The sequence below is a fragment of the Heptranchias perlo genome, chromosome 17 (assembly GCF_035084215.1).
Source record: "Heptranchias perlo isolate sHepPer1 chromosome 17, sHepPer1.hap1, whole genome shotgun sequence".
Classification (NCBI taxonomy): domain Eukaryota; kingdom Metazoa; phylum Chordata; class Chondrichthyes; order Hexanchiformes; family Hexanchidae; genus Heptranchias; species Heptranchias perlo.
The window spans coordinates 48,641,026-48,660,121 of NC_090341.1; the positions used below are offsets into that span (position 1 = coordinate 48,641,026).

Here is a 19,096-nt window from a genome sequence, read left to right on the forward strand (position 1 = left end):
ATTAGGGATGGGCAATAAATACTGGCCTTGCCAGCGACACCCACATCCCATGAACGAATAAAAAAAAACTAGTTACATAATAACACCTTTTGAGTTGATAATGTCATATTGCCCCCAGTCCATTTAAATCAATAGCTAGTGTTCTAATGGTAATGCCTGTAAGTCTTGATCCAGAGATGGCACTGAAACCTCTCTGAGCCTGTTACAACAAATGCAGCTCAAGGACAGACCATTTCCTCTGACTAATCGTGAGCAATGCCATGGGAGGTTCGGTAGTACTGCAAAATCATTCTCTTGGTTTGAAGATTGACCATATTTTTGGCCTTAAGCTCCCTCCCCCCATCTTGCTTTATGTTTCTAATTATTTGACCACATTGTACTGCCCAGGATGTTACAGTTGTTAAGTGAAGTGGGGAGGGGACATGATCCAGGTTTTTGAACCAGCAGCCGAATGGGAATTGGATCAGTTGAGCAGGAAGTAGAGAGGTTTGGGTTAACATTTAAAAGCCAAAGTTATGAGCATTTCACTCTTGCATTCAGGACATGAACAGCAGTTGCAGATGATTTTCGAAGTGACTCTGCTTTCAATGAATCGCCAATGCTCATTAATAAAGTCACCAGCTGTCCGCCTGGTTGTACTTTCCTAGTATTTGGTTATGGATCAGCATTACGGACATAAAAAAAAAGCATGCAATGAGAAAGGCCACTCGCCCCATTCAGCCTATTTGTTCCCTCCACACTCAGTGTATAATCTGCTGGACCCAACCTATTTAATCTCCTAAGGAAAGATTCTGGAAGAGTTTCGCCCGCCCGCCCCCCCACCACCCCCCCCCCCAAAAGAAGTAAATCAAGTAAAACTCCCGACATCTCTCTGACCTTCCATCCTTCATCTGTCTCCTTGGCTGTTTGCCTTCCTTCATACAACCTTTCCATGGGCGCAGCAGTTCAGGAGGCATTATGTTCCATTTGATCATCTCTCTCCTCTTATCCCAGGCCATGTACATGGACTTGTTGCTACTGCCAGACCGATGGCATTCCTGTCCCATTTTTTTAGAACTCATCCAATCATCTTTTCCTTGGTCTTTGACCTTTGGTTTCTCCCACATGATGATCTTGCCCAAAACGGCCTTCCCCTGTGACCACATTTCCAAAGTGTTGGATTCTCACTTTCTTTCTCTCTGTTCTTAGTTTCTCAAGTACTCAACCCAGTCCTTACTCCCTTTTCTGGTCCATGGGGCCTTGAGAATCTTTCTATGTGTCCACATCATAAAAGCTCATGACTTTTCGGTGACTTTTTTAACATCCGTAGAGAGCTCCATACCATTCCAGCAGTCGTCTTCTATCCAAATCTTGTTAACTCTTTCATTTGTTTTCTCGCTGCAGTCAGTCTACTATTTACCTCTTCTGAACACATACCCTATGACATAGATTACATAGAATATACAGCACAGAAGCAGGCCATTTGGCCCAACAGGTCCATGCCGGTGTTTATGCTCCATACGAGCCTCCTCCCACCCTACTTCATCTCACTCTCTCTGCATAACCTTCTATTCCTTGCTCCTCCATGTGTTTATCTAGCTTCTCCCTAAATGCACCTGTGCTATTCACCTCAACTCCTCTTTGTGGTAGTGAGTTCCACATTCTAACCACTCTCTGGGTAAAGAAGTTTCTCCTGAATTCCATATTGGATTTATTGGTGACTACTTATATTTATGGCTCCTAGTTTTGGTTTCCCCACAAGTGGAAACATCGACTCAGGATCCCAAACAGCACATTCTCCCTGACTTGTTCCAACCTCCCTCCATTTATTTGTATACGCACTCTGGTTAATCTCTCATCACATTTCATCATTCAACTCTGTTTTCTTGAAGTTCACCTTTGAGTCTGTAACAGCTGTTAATAATGGCCAGTCTGCCCACTGGCTTGTGCAGTTCTCTTGTTTTCAGCTCTGGGTATGTGCCATATGCACATCCAGTGTTAATACACTGCCCTTTTCTGACTTCTATGTCTCGCTATCTGTATTTCCCTTCATAACTCAGTCCTGTTCCTAACTTAGGTAATCTTCCAGCTCTGACTGAAAGTTGTGAACTAACAGAGCGCTAAATGAGTCCATCTCTCTGAGAAACCAAAGTCCTAATCACACGTCTTTATTGAGGTTTGTTCATTTTATGCCCTTCTAATTCTCTGCTCCCAGACTGAGTTAAATATTCACATCTACATTGCCCATTCACCTCAGCATTTTTTAAAAATTCGTTCATGGGATGTGGGCGTCGCTGGCAAGGGCAGCATTTATAGCCCATCCCTAATTGCCCTTGAGAAAGTGGTGGTGAGCCGCCTTCTTGAACCGCTGCAGTCCGTGTGGTGAAGGTTCTCCCACAGTGCTGTTAGGTAGGGAGTTCCAGGACTTTGACCCAGTGACGATGAAGGAACGGCGATATATTTCCAAGTCGGGATGGTGTGTGACTTGGAGGGGAACGGACAGGTGGTGGTGTTCCCATGTGCCTGCTGCCCTTGTCCTTCTAGGTGGTAGAGGTCACGGGTTTAGGAGGTGCTGTGGAAGAAGCCTTGGCGAGTTGCTGCAGTGCATCCTGTAGATAGTACACATTGCAGTCACTGTCTGCCGGTGGTGAAGGGAGTGAATGTTTATTACTAGATGTTGTTTGCCAATTACCAATTTGAAGCCCATAAATTGAGCACTATAGTTAGGTGGCACTGATAACTTATTGTTCTATAATCAAGCGGGCTGCTTTGTCCTGGATGTTGTTGAGCTTCTTAAGTGTTGTTGGAGCTGCACTCATCCAGGCAAGTGGAGAATATTCCGTCACACTCCTGACTTGTGCCTTGTAGATGGTGGAAAGGCTTTGGGGAGTCAGGAGGTGAGTCACTCACCGCAGAATACACAGCCTCTGACCTGCTCTTGTAGCCACAGTATTTATGTGGCTGGTCCAGTTAAGTTTCTGGTCAACGGTGACCCCTAGGATGTTGATGGTGGGGGATTCGGCGATGGTAATGCCGTTGAATGTCAAGGGGAGGTGGTTAGACTCTCTCTTGTTGGAGATGGTCATTTCCTGGCACTTGTCTGGCACGAATGTTACTTGCCACTTATCAGCCCAAGCCTGGATGTTGTCCAGGTCTTGCTGCATGCCGAACAGTCCTGACAGAACCCGAGCATCGATGAGCAGGTTATTGGTGAGTAAGTGCCGCTTGATAGCACTGTCGACAACACCTTCCATCACTTTGCTGATGATTGAGAGTAGACTGATGGGGTGGTAATTGGCCGGATTGGATTTGTCCTGCTTTTTGTGGACAGAACATACCTGGGCAATTTTCCACATTGTCGGGTAGATGCCAGTGTTGTAGCTGTACTGGAGCAGTTTGGCAAGAGGCATGGCTAGTTCTGGAGCACAAGTCTTCAGCACTACAGCCAGGATGTTGTCGGGGCCCATGGCCTTTGTTGTATCCAGTGCACTCAGCTGTTTCTTGATTATCACATGGAGTGAATCGAATTGGCTGAATACTGGCTTCTGTGAAGGTGGGGATATCGGGAGGAGGCCGAGATGGATCATCCACTTGGCCGTTCTGACTAAAGATGTTTGCAAACGCTTCAGCCTTGTCTTTTGCACTCACGTGCTGGACTCTGCCATCATTGAGGATGGGGATGTTTACAGAGCCTCCTCCTCCCATTAGTTGTTTAATTGTCCACCACCATTCACGACTGGATGTGGCAGCACTGCAGAGCTTTGATCTGATCCGTTGGTTGTGGAATCGCTTAGCTCTGTCTTTAAAAAAACCTGGATCAGGTCCCCTCTTAACCTTTCCTCCTGTGAAAATAATTTCAATTCTGTGTCTCCTGCTAACCTAGAGCCCTAAGTTGCTCTTCTCTGAACCTTCTCCAGTGCATCATTAGCAGGGGATTGCCTGGGAGCAGATCTCCTGCCCAAACCTGTCAATTATGTAATCTAAAAGAGGCAAGAGTCATACCACAAGCTTGACTCCTGGGCTATCCTGAATTAGCTGCTCTCAGCTGAGGCAGCACTTGGGATGGTGCTCCAGGATTAGGGAGGGGAAGATCAGGAAGTTTGCTGCTCCTCGATGTTATCCAGTGACTCCCTGATGGAAAGTGCCTCATGAGGACACCAGGGGGAGGCAGGATCACATATGAATGTACAAAAAGAAGGGCGAGAAACAGCCGCCAGTGCTCACCTCACCCATTACACCTGTGTTGTCCATCATGTTAGCCATTAGCCACATGTGGCTAATTGGGAATCCAGATGTAGCTAATTGCATTTCTGACTAGTAAGTTAAAAAAAATGAGTCACAGACACAGTCGTTCCCCACCTCCCTAAATTGGATTGGGCTCGGCTATACTGATAATCAGAAATGGGTACCATGGCTGATGGTGTTCACTCTGGTCACCTTACAAAAGGAACCACTTATGCATTGGAGAGCAGCAAGAATAAGGCCCAATCGCTTGGAATTTCCCTGGGGGGAGGGAGGGGTGGTTCTCTAGTAAAACCCCACAGTGAAACAGCATCAAAGGCTAAAAACGGCCAATCCTGCCATTTCTCCGAGGTTTCCGCTGATGTTACAGCCGAACAGGTGACCCCCCCCCCCCACCACCGTGAAAATTACCCCCCATGTCTAAAGGGGACAGAGCTAGGAGGAAAGGTTAGAGAAGGGAAAGCTTTACTGCCTACAGAGAGGGCGGTTCAGGGAGAGGGCCTCATTGAGGCACGGAGAATGTCAAACGGTGCAGGAAAAGGCTTCAAAATAAGTCAAACCATTAGAACCAGAGGATATAAATGTAATGAAAAATAAATTCAAAACAGATATTGGGAAGTACTTCTTTACTCAAATGGGTGTGAGTCAGTTGGCTAGAAGGCACTTTACACAGTTTGATGTGGGTGGGACACTGATTGCTCACTGTCTGCTAGGCATTAGCCGTGATCAACAACATCGATATTTATTGAACCCTTTCTCTTTCTCTGTCTCTTGGTCTCTCTTATTTCTTTTTCTCTCCCTCTGCATCTATCTATCTATCTTGGTCTCTGTTTCTCTTCCTACTTTCTTTCTTTCTTTGTCTGTCTGTCTCTTTCCTCTCATCCTTTTTAAATCCCCACAAATCTCTAAGTGCCAGCCTGGCTCCTGCCCCTTACGATCCCTGTACATCTGTGAGCTCTTTATTTTTTTTTGCCTTTTTCCCTCTCTGCCTCTCTATCATTAATCTGTTGTCTCCTTTCGGTTGGCTGTCTATTATTTGCCCCTCTTTTGCCTCCAGTCTCCTCCCTCATTGCTTTTTTCTACTCTCTGTATGATGTCTCCGCCAATCCCTCACTCTCTATTGAGTTATCTCTCCCGGTGTCTGATTATTTGACATGGTCTCACTCCTCCTAGTTCTTCCTCTCTGATCTCGCACCCTCTGGCTCCCTTTTCTTACTTCCAGCCCTCTCCATTTTCCTAGTCTCCTGGCTCCAATTCTAACAAACACAATTCACGCCACCATTTTTGTGTCTCCAGTTCACTGACTGTGAGTTGTGTATTTTGTGACTGCTGACCTGTTAGGGATAGTGGTTGAGGCAGAGACTATTTCAACATTCAAGATTACATTGGCTAGGTAGATGAAGGAAAAGGGGTTGAAGGGATAGAGGAACAGGGCGGATAAATATTTTTAATTCATTCTCGGGATGTGGGCGTCGCTGGCGAGGCCGGCATTTATTGCCCAAACCTAGTTGCCCTGAGAAGGTGGTGGTGAGCTGCCTTCTTGAACCGCTGCAGTCCGTGTGGTGAAGGTTCTCCCACAGTGCTGTTAGGGAGTTCCAGAATTTTGACCCAGCGATGATGAAGCAACGGCGATATATTTCCAGCTCAAGATGGTGTGTGACTTGGACGGGATCTTGGAGGTGGTGGTGTTCCCATGCACCTGCTGCTATTGTCTTTCTAGGTGGTAGAGTTCACGGGTTTGGGAGGTGGTGTCAAAGAAGCCTTGGCGAGTTGCTGCAGTGCATCCTGTAGATAATACACACTGCAACCACGGTGCGCCGGTGATGGAGGGAGTGGGTGTTTAAGATGGTGGATGGGCTGCCAATCAAGCGGACTGCTTTGTCCTGGATGGTGATTGGAACTATTTGCTCACGTGAAGGCTAAACTCTGACACAAACTGGTTGAGCCAAATGCCCTGTTTCTGTGTTTGTACAATTTTGAATGTGTGTTTATCACTGAGCATACACACATTTAAACATTCAGTGAACTCGACGCCACCTTGTGGGAGATGTAAATAATGTTTCCTCTTCCGAGCAGTGCACAGTGCAGGGCAAAAAGGTGTCGCCTGGCAATTTGGATTGAAATCTGAAAATGACGGAAACATGCAGCAGATTCATCAGCATCTAAATAGCAAAGAAACGGCGGGTTAACATTTCAGGTAAAGACCCTTTGTCACAATTGTCTCCATGTTAACCTGTCAGATGTTTGACAGGCTTGCTGCGTGTTACTGCCATTTTCTGCTTTTATTTCAGATTCACAGGTTTTATCTTCTTTTAATCTCACAGACAGGGTGCTGGCTAAGTTTTATTTCAGTACAGACCATCAGCCACGCTGTGATCCAGGGGTGGCCAAATTCCGGCCAGCGATCCAGATCTGGCCCATGAAGCCCGGGTCACCTGTTCCTCGAGCGGGGGAGATTTGAATTTTTAAATACAGCTACCAGATAGATTTTTAAAAGTATTACTTTCTGCTTGCTGTAAACCTGTCAAATGAGAGAACAGTTTTGATGTTTTTCAATCCATTTTGGCCTGTATATCAAAATGTAAAGCACCTGAGATGGAGGGGTATTTGGGGCCACGAAGTTATCTCCTGTATCGGCAACAATAGCGGTAACATTATGCAGCGGTGGCAAGAAGGACGGGCAGCAGCACGGTAGAGCAGGGCAGGACCATGAGCGAGGAGCAGGTCCAGCGGCAGTAAAGAGAACTCACATTTATATAGCGCCTTTCACGATTTACAGCCAATGAAGTACTTCTGAAGTGCAGTCACTGTTGTAACGTAGGAAACGCAGCAGCCAATTTGCGCACAGCAAGATCCCACAAATGGTAATGATCAGATAATCTGTTTTAATGATGTTGGTTGAGGGATAAATGCTGACCAGGACACCGGGGAGAACTCTCCTGCCATGGGATCTGAGAGCGCAGATAGGGCCTCGGTTTAATGTTGCATCTGAAAGACGGCACCTCTGACAGTGCAGCACTCCCTCAGTACTGTATTGGAGTGTCAGCCTAGATTATGTGCTCAAATCTCTGGAGTGGGCCTTGAACCCACGACCTTCTGACTCAGAGGCGAGAGTGCGATCACTGACAAGGCTGACACTATAGTAAGGTAAGCCTGCACATTTTTTGTTTTTAATTGCAGTCAGTATTTTTATTGCATCTTTTTTATTATTGCCATTTCTAACATGACTGCCAACACGGAGAGATTGGTTAAAGCTACGAACCTGACCCATGCTCCACATCGTGTTGACTGAACCTTTCACTTTATAATAAATGAAGTGCTGTTGTCCTCTTTACAGTGTTATTGTACTTGAATTAGCTGCTTGTATTTTGTTTTACACGTAGCCCCTGGGCTCTGTGTTAAGCACCTGCAGCAACAGATAACTGGGTTTACAAAGCCTGCTGTTGCCATCTGCTGGTAATAATCAGCACTGCAGGATTAGTATCCACAATTCCACAATTTCCACAGCCATGACCTTGCCAACCAGCGGCAGGAATCCAATATAGGAAAGGGGAAAATCAAATTGTTGGAGTCCTATTCACCTTGCGAAGCAATGTACACCTTGGATCAATATTCCTGAAAACTTGAATGGGGATGAGGCAATACAATTCCCTCATGTATAAAGGTGTGATGGAATACTCTCCACTTGCCTGGATTGGTGCAGCTGCAACAACACTCAAAAAGCTCGACACCATCCAGGGCGAAGCAGCCCGCCCAGCACCTTAAACAACCACTCCCTCCGCCACCAGCATACTGTGGCTGCACTGTGTACTATCTGCAGGATGCACTGCCCCAAGGCTTCTTCGACAGCACCTCCCAAACCCGCGGCCTCCACCTCCTAGAAAGACATGGGCAGAAGGTGTATGGGAACAACACCACCTGCACGTTCCCCTCCAAGTCACACACCATCCCGGCTTGGAAATATATCGCCGTTCCTTCATTGTCGCTGGGTCAAAATCTTGGAACTCCCTTCCTAACAGCACTGTGGGAGAACCTTCACCACATGGACTGCAGCGGTTCAAGAAGGCGGCTCAGCACCAACTTCTCAACGGCAACTAGGGATGGGCAATAAATGCCGGCCTTGCCAGCAAAGCCCACATCCCGAGAATTTTTAAAAAAATTACCACAGCCACTGAACCATTTATTTGGTGAATCAACCCAAACAAGCACGGAAAATAATGGGTCAATAATGCGATTCTAGGTGCCTCCACTTCTAATGCGAATTGGGTGCAGCCAACCTGTATGATCGCGTGCCAAGAACATTAGAACATGGTGGGAAAGTGCCTGTGATACCAGGCATGCGCTAGGTCCATTAAGGCCTCAAATAAAAAAAATGTTACTAAGATTATGGCCCCATAATGCAGTCTCAGTGCCTGAACAGCACTGCTGGAGCTCAGTGCCCCCACAGAACAGGCGCTGCTTGGTTGGCCCAGGCAATTGCCTGGGAGCAGACCTCCTGCCCAAACCTCACAGTGACAGGGTCCCTCAGGTGATAATCCGCAGAGTTATTCCACCCTGACCGTTAGACTACTTGGTAGGAATAAGCTACGGATTTAAGCAGCCATTCTTCAATGACAGCTGGTTGGCTTTGACAAGGACTATTAGATAGTAGTTCCAAGCAGTAGCGGAGCTTGGTTTGGCCGACTGCCGGGGGGGTTGAACGCAAGAATTGTTTGCCTCGGCAGCAGGGGGACTGGGGTTGTTACCTAATGTGAAGGCCAAGCCGGGAACCATGCAAACTTGCAGGCCGAACCAGGAGGCTGACGATGGGTGGAAGAGTTTCCTGGGAGCAAAATGGATGCCGACCTCGCAATGATTGGAGGGTGCCATGAGCCACCCCTGACCCCTGACCCCTGACCCCCCCTCACACTGACTCCGCCACTGGTTCCAGTGGCTTGTGATTGGTGAGATTGGTGAATCTCTGACCATACGGGTGCAAATGAAAATGAAATTCACCACAGTAAGAGTTTCTCTCTCAGTCGGAGTGTATCTCTATACCACAGTTGAGAGAATTGCTGGTGTACGTTATTGTATAGATTTGGCCTTGTGTGTCTCTCTGCATCAAGACAGCTCTGAGAACCACAGGGCTTGGCATCTGCAATGGGCTTCGTCTTCCTCTAAGGATCAAAGTAAAGCATTACAGAGCCTGGGGTTGCCAACTCTAGTTAGACATATTCCTGGAGGTGTCATCACATGACCTCCTGCTTTCAACCGCCCCGCCCTCACTTTCCCACCATTGGTCGCCCAGCATGTCCATACTCGCAGAGCACCGCCATCCCACACCAACTGGAAAGTTAATAGACTCTTTATTACTCGACTGGATGATTCCTGACTTGTCAATCAAACAGCCTTTTTTCCATATCCAATATTTTCATAGCAAGTAAATAAAAGTGTTCAATGACAATTTTTGAAATACACAATTTTTTTAATGCCCTTATGATTTTTCTCCCAGGTTGCTCACAGCAGTGTCCTGGAGATTAGTCTTTAATTCCTGGAGACTCCAGGGCAATCCTGAAGGGTCGGCAACCTCAACCGTGTCCCTTGTCATTTTTCTCTTTAAAGTACTGAAGGCTCCTTCATACATAAGAACATAAGAAATAGGAGCAGGAGTAGGCCATTCGGCCCCTCGAGCCTGCTCCGCCATTCAATAAGATCATGGCTGATCTTTGACATCAACTCCACTTTCCCACCCGATCCCCATATCCCTTGATTCCCCTAGTGACCAAAAATCTATCGATCTCAGTCTTGAATATACTCAACAACTCAGCATCCACAGCCCTCTGGGGTAGAGAATTCCAAAGATTCACAACCCTCTGAGTGAAGAAATTCCTCCTCATTTCAGTCCTAAATGGCCAACCCCTTATCCTGAGACTATGACCCCTCGTTCTAGACCCTCCAGCCAGGGGAAACAACCTCTCAGCATCTACCCTGTCAAGCCCTTTCAGAATCTTATATGTTTCAATGAGATCACCTCTCATTATTCTAAACTCCAAAGAATATAGGGCCAATCTACTCACTCTTTCCTCATAGGATAACCCTCTCATCCCAGGAATTAATCTAGTGAACATTTGTTGCACCGCCTCAAGGCAAGTATATCCTTCCTTAAGTAAGGCGACCAAAACTGTACATAGTACTCCAGGTGTGGTCTCACCAAAGCCCTGTACGATTGCAGCAAGACTTCCTTACTCTTGTACTCCAACCTCCTTGCAATAAAGGCCAACATACCATTTGCCTTCCTAATTGCTTGCTGTACCTGCATGTTAACTTTCTGTGTTTCTTGTACAAGGACACCCAAATCCCTCTGAACACCAACATTTAATAATTTCTCACCATTTAAAAAATATTCTGTTTTTCTATTCTTCCTTCCAAAGTGAATAACCCCACATTATACTCCACCTGCCACATTCCTGCCCACTCACTTAACCTGTCGCTATCCCTTTGCAGTCTCTTTGTGTCCTCCTTACAGCTTACTTTCCCACCTAGCTTTGTGTAATCAGCAAACTTGGGTACATTACATTCGGTCCCTTCATCTAAGTCATTAATATAGATTGTAAATAGCTGAGGCCCCAGCACCGATCCTTGTGGCACCCCACTAGTTACAGTGTGCCAGCCTGAAAAAGATACTTTTATTCCTACTCTCTGTTTTCTGTCCATTAACCAATCCTCTATCCATGCTAATATATTACCCCCAACCCCATGAACCCTTATCTGGTGTAACAACCTTTCGTGTGGCACCTTATCAAATGCCTTTTGAAAATTCAAATATACTACATCCACTGGTTCCCCTTTATCTACCCTGTTAGTTACATCCTCAAAAAACTCGTTTGTCAAACATAAGAACATAAGAACATAAGAACATAAGAAATTGGAGCAGGAGTAGGCCAATCGGCCCCTCGAGCCTGCTCCGCCATTTAATAAGATCATGGCTGATCTGATCCCAACCACAAATCTAAAGAACACAAGAAGTCGGAGCAGGACCCGGCCACATAGCCCCTGGGCCCTCTCCGCCACCCACAGGGCATTGACCGATCCGAACTCAGCTTCATGTCCAATTTCCTGCCCGCTCCCCATAACCCCTAATTCCCTTTACTTCGAGGAAACTGTCTATTTCTGTTTTAAATTTATCTAATGATGTAGCTTCCACAGCTTCCTGGGGCAGCATATTCCACAGACCTACCACCCTCTGAGTGAAGAAGTTTCTCCTCATCTCAGTTTTGAAAGAGCAGCCCCTTATTCTAAGATTATGCCCCCTAGTTCTAGTTTCACCCATCTTTGGGAACATCCTTACTGCATCCACCCGATCAAGACCCCTCACAATCTTATATGTTTCAATAAGATCGCCTCTCATTCTTCTGAACTCCAATGAGTAGAGTCCCAATCTACTCAACCTCTCCTCATATGTGCGCCCCCTCATCCCCGGGATTAACCGAGTGAACCTTCTTTGTACTGCCTCGAGAGCAAGTATGTCTTTTCTTAAGTATGGAGACCAAAACTGTATGCAGTATTCCAGGTGCGGTCTCACCAATACCTTATATAACTGCAGCAATACCTCCCTGTTTTTATATTCTATCCTCCTAGCAATAAAAGCCAACATTCCGTTGGCTTTCTTGATCACCTGCTGCACCTGCATACCAACTTTTTGATTTTCTTGCACTAGGACCCCCAGATCCCTTTGTACTGCAGTACTTTCCAGTCTCTCGCCATTAAGAAAATAACTTGCTCTCTGATTTTTCCTGCCAAAGTGCATAACCTCACATTTTCCAATATTATATTGCATCTGCCAAATCTCCGCCCACTCACCCAGCCTGTCTATATCCCCTTGCAGGTTTTTTATGTCCTCCTCACTCTCTACTTTCCCTCCCATCTTTGTATCATCTGCAAATTTTGATATGTTGCACTCGGTCCCCTCCTCCAAATCGTTAATATAGATTGTAAAGAGTTGGGGACCCAGCACCGACCCCTGTGGAACACCACTGGTTACTGGTTGCCAGTCCGAAAATGAACCATTTATCCCAACTCTCTGCTTCCTGTTTGATAACCAATCCTCCACCCATGCCAGAATATTACCCCCAATCCCGTGATTTTTTATCTTAAGTAATAATCTTTCATGTGGCACCTTGTCGAATGCCTTCTGGAAGTCTAAATACACTACGTCCACTGGTTCCCCTTTATCCACCCTATACGTTATATCCTCGAAGAACTCAAGCAAATTTGTCAGACATGACTTCCCCTTCATGAAGCCATGCTGACTTTGTCCTATTAAATTATGCTTATCTAAATGTTCCGTTACTGTCTCCTTAATAATAGACTCCAAAATTTTACCCACCACAGATGTTAAGCTAACTGGCCTATAATTTCCAGCCTTCTGCCTACTACCCTTTTTAAATAACGGTGTTACATTAGCAGTTTTCCAATCTGCCGGGACCTCTCCTGAGTCCAGGGAATTTTGGAAAACTATCACCAAAGCATCCACAATCCCTACTGCCACTTCCCTCAAGACCCTAGGATGGAAGCCATCAGGTCCAGGGGATTTATCCGCCTTGAGTCCCATTATTTTACTGAGTACCATCTCCTGAGTGATTTTAATCGTATTTAGCTCCTCCCCCCCCGAGAGTCCCCTGTTTGTCCAGTGTTGGGATATTCTTAGTGTCCTCTACTGTAAAGACTGAAACAAAATATTTGTTCAGCATTTTTGCCATCTCCATGTTTCCCACCATTAATTTCCCGGTCTCATCCTCTAAGGGACCTATGTTTGCCTTAGCCACCCTTTTTCTTTTTATATAACTATAGAAACTCTTGCTATCTGTTTTTATATTTTTTGCTAATTTCTTTTCATAATCTAACTTCCCTTTCTTAATCAATCCTTTAGTTACTTTTTGCTGTCTTTTGAAGAATTCCCAATCTTCTATCCTCCCACTAAGTTTGGCTACCTTATATGTCCTTGTTTTTAGTCGGATACTATCCTTGATTTCTTTACTTAGCCACGGGTGGCTGTCATTTCTTTTACACCCTTTTTTCCTCAGTGGAATATATTTATTTTGAAAGTTGTAAAATAACTCCCTAAATGAACACCACTGCTCATGTACCGTCTTACCCTTTAATCTATTTTCCCAGTCCACTTTAATCAATTCCGCTCTCATACCATCATAGTCTCCTTTATTCAAGCTCAGTACGCTTGTTTGAGAATCAACCTTCTCACCCTCTAATTGGATATGGAATTCAACCATGTTGTGGTCGCTCGTTCCAAGGGGATCCTTAACTAGGACATTATTAATTAATCCTGACTCATTACACAGGACCAGGTCCAAGGTTGCCTGCCCCCTTGTAGGATCAGTTACATACTGCTCAAGAAATCCATCCCTGATGCACTCAATGAACTCGTCCTCAAGGCTGCTCTGCCCAATTTGATTTGTCCAGTTAATATGATAATTAAAATCCCCCATAATTATGGCTGTTCCCTTATTACATGCCCCGACTATCTCCTGATTAATACTTCTTCCAGCAGAGTTGCAACTATTAGGAGGCCTATATACTACGCCCACTAATGTTTTTTTTCCCTTATTATTCCTTATCTCCACCCAAACTGTTTCATTATCTTGATGCTTTGTCCCAATATCATTTCTCTGTATTACAGTGATTCCTTCCTTTATTAACATAGCCACCCCACCTCCCCTTCCTTCCTGCCTGTCCTTCCTGATTGTTAAATACCCTGGCATATTTAATTCCCAGTCGTTGTCACCCTGCAGCCATGTTTCTGTAATGGCCACAAGATCATACCCATACGTAGTTATTTGTGCCGTTAACTCGTCCATTTTATTACGAATGCTACGTGCATTCAGATAAAGAACTTTCAAATCTGTTTTGTGACGCTTAGTTCCTGCTTTTTCCTTTTTTAACACTTTACCTATTACTCCATACCTTCTGTCCCTTCCTGTTACGCTTTCCTCTCTCTCCCTGCTCAGGTTCCCAACCCCCTGCCACTTTAGTTTAAACCCTCCCCAACAGCACTAGCAAACACTCCTCCTAGGACAGCGGTCCCGGCCCTGCCCAGGTGCAGACCGTCCGGTTTGTACTGGTCCCACCTCCCCCAGAACCGTTTCCAGTGTCCCAGGAATTTGAATCCCTCCCCCTTGCACCATTCCTCTAGCCACGTATTCATTTGAAATATCCTCCTATTTCTACTCTGACTAGCACGTGGCACTGGCAGCAATCCTGAGATTACTACCTTTGAGGTCCTATTTTTTAATTTACCTCCTAACTCCCTATATTCTGCTTTTAGGACCTCATCCCCTTTTTTACCTATATCGTTGGTGCCTATGTGCACCACGACAGCTGGCTGTTCGCCCTCCCCCTCCAAAATGTTCTGTAGCCGCTCCGAGACATCCTTGATCCTTGCACCAGGGAGGCAACACACCATCCTGGAGTCTCGGTTGCGGCCACAGAAACGCCTGTCTATTCCCCTTACAATTGAGTCCCCTATCACTATAGCTCTGCCACTCTTTTTCCTCCCAGCCTGTGCAGCAGAGCTACCCGTGGTGCCAGGAAGTTGGCTGCTGCTGCCTTCCCCTGATAAGTCATCCCCCCCAACAGCATCCAAAGTGGCATATCTGTTTGAGAGGGGGATGGCCACAGGGGACCCCTGCACTACCTGCCTGCATCTCTTACTCTTCCTGGTGGTCACCCATTCACTTCCTGCCTGTATACCCTTTACCTGCGGTGTGACCAACTCGCTAAACGTGCTATCCACGAGTTTCTCTGCATCGCGGATGCTCCACAGTGAGTCCACCCGCAGCTCCAGCTCCGAGATACGATCGGTCAGTAGCTGCAGGTGGACACACTTCCCGCACACATGGTCGGCAGGGACACTGGTAGTGTCCATGACTTCCCACATCTTGCAGGAGGAGCATATCACGGGTGCGAGGTCTGCTGCCATGACTTGCCTTAGCTGAGTTACCCCTTTTAAATTACGTTGAAATTAGAAAATGTTAACTATACTAGGGACCTAGGTTCACTAAAAAAAACACTATCTGCTATAAAACCTGCAGATCTTCCCTTTCTTATTACTTTACTTACAGTAAAATGGTAGAAATACTCACCTGAACCTACTCACCAATCAGCTGCCTCCCCTGTGCCGCGTCACTTTCTGACTGGTGACGTCACCCCGAACTGCCGCTGGTCTCAGAGTCTCGCTCTCAGAGTAAGCTCTGGTCTCGCTCTCTCCGCGCTGTTTATATCCCCGCTCTGGTCTCGCTCTCTCCCGCCGCTCACCGCTCTCAGGTCCACTACCGCTCTGCAAGAAAAGCAAGGCAAAGCAGCACCTCCTTCCCCCACTTCACCTAACTCCCACACGTACCGAACTCTCAGCACACTGTGTAATATCCGCACACCGTGCAGTCCGCACTGACAGGCCCCTGTATTTCTACAGTTGAGACTCAGATGAGTCAGGCCTGCCCCACCTTCAGGGACCAATTGAATCTAGCTGACCAATTAACTTGCTACAGCAGCTCTCTGCTGAAGCCTGACAGAAACTTAGAAATTTAAACTTTTAAATTGACCTTAAACAGTTGAAGCAATATGCACTAGATTTAAAGAGATTAACCCTTCAACTCCCACACCTGACAGAAACTTAGAAATTTAAACTTTTAAATTGACCTTAAACAGTTGAAGCAATATGCACTAGATTTAAAGAGATCAACCCTTCAACTCCCACACGTACCGAACTCTCAGCACACTGTGTAATATCCGCACACCGTGCAGTCCGCACTGACAGGCCCCTGTATTTCTACAGTTGAGACTCAGATGAGTCAGGCCTGCCCCACCTTCAGGGACCAATTGAATCTAGCTGACCAATTAACTTGCTACAGCAGCTCTCTGCTGAAGCCTGACAGAAACTTAGAAATTTAAACTTTTAAATTGACCTTAAACAGTTGAAGCAATATGCACTAGATTTAAAGAGATTAACCCTTCAACTCCCACACCTGACAGAAACTTAGAAATTTAAACTTTTAAATTGACCTTAAACAGTTGAAGCAATATGCACTAGATTTAAAGAGATTAACCCTTCAACTCCCACACCTGACAGAAACTTAGAAATTTAAACTTTTAAATTGACCTTAAACAGTTGAAGCAATATGCACTAGATTTAAAGAGATCAACCCTTCAACTCCCACACGTACCGAACTCTCAGCACACTGTGTAATATCCGCACACCGTGCAGTCCGCACTGACAGGCCCCTGTATTTCTACAGTTGAGACTCAGATGAGTCAGGCCTGCCCCACCTTCAGGGACCAATTGAATCTAGCTGACCAATTAACTTGCTACAGCAGCTCTCTGCTGAAGCCTGACAGAAACTTAGAAATTTAAACTTTTAAATTGACCTTAAACAGTTGAAGCAATATGCACTAGATTTAAAGAGATTAACCCTTCAACTCCCACACCTGACAGAAACTTAGAAATTTAAACTTTTAAATTGACCTTAAACAGTTGAAGCAATATGCACTAGATTTTAAAGAGATTAACCCTTCAACTCCCACACCTGACAGAAACTTAGAAATTTAAACTTTTAAATTGACCTTAAACAGTTGAAGCAATATGCACTAGATTTAAAGAGATTAACCCTTCAACTCCCACACCTGACAGAAACTTAGAAATTTAAACTTTTAAATTGACCTTAAACAGTTGAAGCAATATGCACTAGATTTAAAGAGATCAACCCTTCAACTCCCACACGTACCGAACTCTCAGCACACTGTGTAATATCCGCACACCGTGCAGTCCGCACTGACAGGCCCCTGTATTTCTACAGTTGAGACTCAGATGAGTCAGGCCTGCCCCACCTTCAGGGACCAATTGAATCTAGCTGACCAATTAACTTGCTACAGCAGCTCTCTGCTGAAGCCTGACAGAAACTTAGAAATTTAAACTTTTAAATTGACCTTAAACAGTTGAAGCAATATGCACTAGATTTAAAGAGATTAACCCTTCAACTCCCACACCTGACAGAAACTTAGAAATTTAAACTTTTAAATTGACCTTAAACAGTTGAAGCAATATGCACTAGATTTAAAGAGATTAACCCTTCAACTCCCACACCTGACAGAAACTTAGAAATTTAAACTTTTAAATTGACCTTAAACAGTTGAAGCAATATGCACTAGATTTAAAGAGATCAACCCTTCAACTCCCACACGTACCGAACTCTCAGCACACTGTGTAATATCCGCACACCGATGATTTCCCTTTCATAAAACCATGTTGACTCTGCCTAATCATATTATGATTTTCTAAGTGCCATGTCACCACGTCCAGCATTTTCCCGACTATTAATGTCAGACTAACTGGCCTATAATTTCCTGTTTTCTCTCTCCCTCCTTTCTTGAATAGCAGGGTCACATTTGCTGTCTTCCAATCCACTGGGACTGTTCTAGAACCTAGAGAATTTTGGAAGATCACAACCAATGCATCCACTATCTCTGCAGCCACCTCTTTTAGAACCCTAGGATGTAGGACATCAGGTCCAGGGGATTTGTCGGCTTTTAGTCCCATTAATTTCTCCAGTACTTTATCTTTACTGATATTAATAACTTTAAGTTCCTCACTCTTATTAGACCCTTCGTTGCCCACTATTTCTGGTATTTTTTTGTGTCTTCTACTGTGGAGACAGACACAAAATATCTGTTCAACGTCTCTGCTATTTCCTTATTCCTCATTATAATTTCTCCTGCCTCAGCCTCCAAGGGACCCACGTTTACATTTGCTACAATCTTCCTTTTTATATATTTGTAGAAGCTCTTACAATCTGTTTTTATATTTCTTGCTAATTTACTCTCATTCTATTTTCTCCCTCTTTATCAATTTTTTGGTCATCCTTTGCTGAATTTAAGAACTCTTCCAATCCTCAGGCTTACTACTCTTCTTGGCACCATTATAAGCCTCTTTTAACCTAATAGTATCCTTACCTTCTTTAGTTAGCCACAAATGGATCACTTTTCCCATGGAGTTTTTATTTCTCAATGGAATGTATATTTGTTGAGAATTATGAAATATTTTTTTAAATATTTGCCAGTGCTTATCTACCATCATATCTTTTAATCTAATTTCCCAATCAACTTTAGCCAATTCGTCCCTCATACCTATGTACTTGGCTTTGTTTAAGTTTAAGATTCTAGTTTCAGACTTAAGTATGTCGAAGTCAATCTGAAATTCTATCATATTATGATCACTCTTCCCCAGAGGATCCCTTACTGTGCAATTACTAAGTAACCCTTTCTCATTACACAAGACAAGATCTAAAATAGCCTGTTCTCTGTTTGGTTCCACGATGTATTGTTCTAGGAAACTGTCTCAAATGCATTCCATGAACTCATCCTCCAAAGTACTTTTGCCAATTTGATTTGCCCAGTCTATATGAAGATTAAAGACCCCACGATTATTGCATTACCTTTGTTACAAGCTCCTCTTACTTCTTTATTAATACTCTGTCCAACTCTATAACTACTGTTAGGGGGCCTATAAACTACTCCCACCAGTGTTTTCTTCCCCTTGTTATTTCTTATCTCCATCCACACTGATTGTACTTCCTGATCTTCCGAGCCAAGATCTTTTCTCACCACTGTCTTTATCTCATCATTTATTATCAGGGCTACACCCACCCCCATCTTTTCCATTTTGTCTGTCATCGAAAAATCAAGTGCCCTGGAATACTTAGTCCCCAACCTTGGTCACCTTGCAAACATGACTCAGTAATGGATATTAGAACAAACCCATTTATCTCTAATTGTGCCATTAACTCATCTATCTTGTTACGAATGCTTCGTGCATTCAGAATAAGCACTT

General features: G+C 44.8%; 1 long non-coding RNA gene across 1 annotated transcript in view; it reads right to left on the reverse strand.

Annotated features, from left to right (window-relative positions):
- The window catches only part of LOC137334289 (uncharacterized), a 49,503-nt gene that overhangs the window by 27,709 nt on the left and 2,698 nt on the right, over positions 1-19,096 (reverse strand). The window lies entirely within an intron of this gene.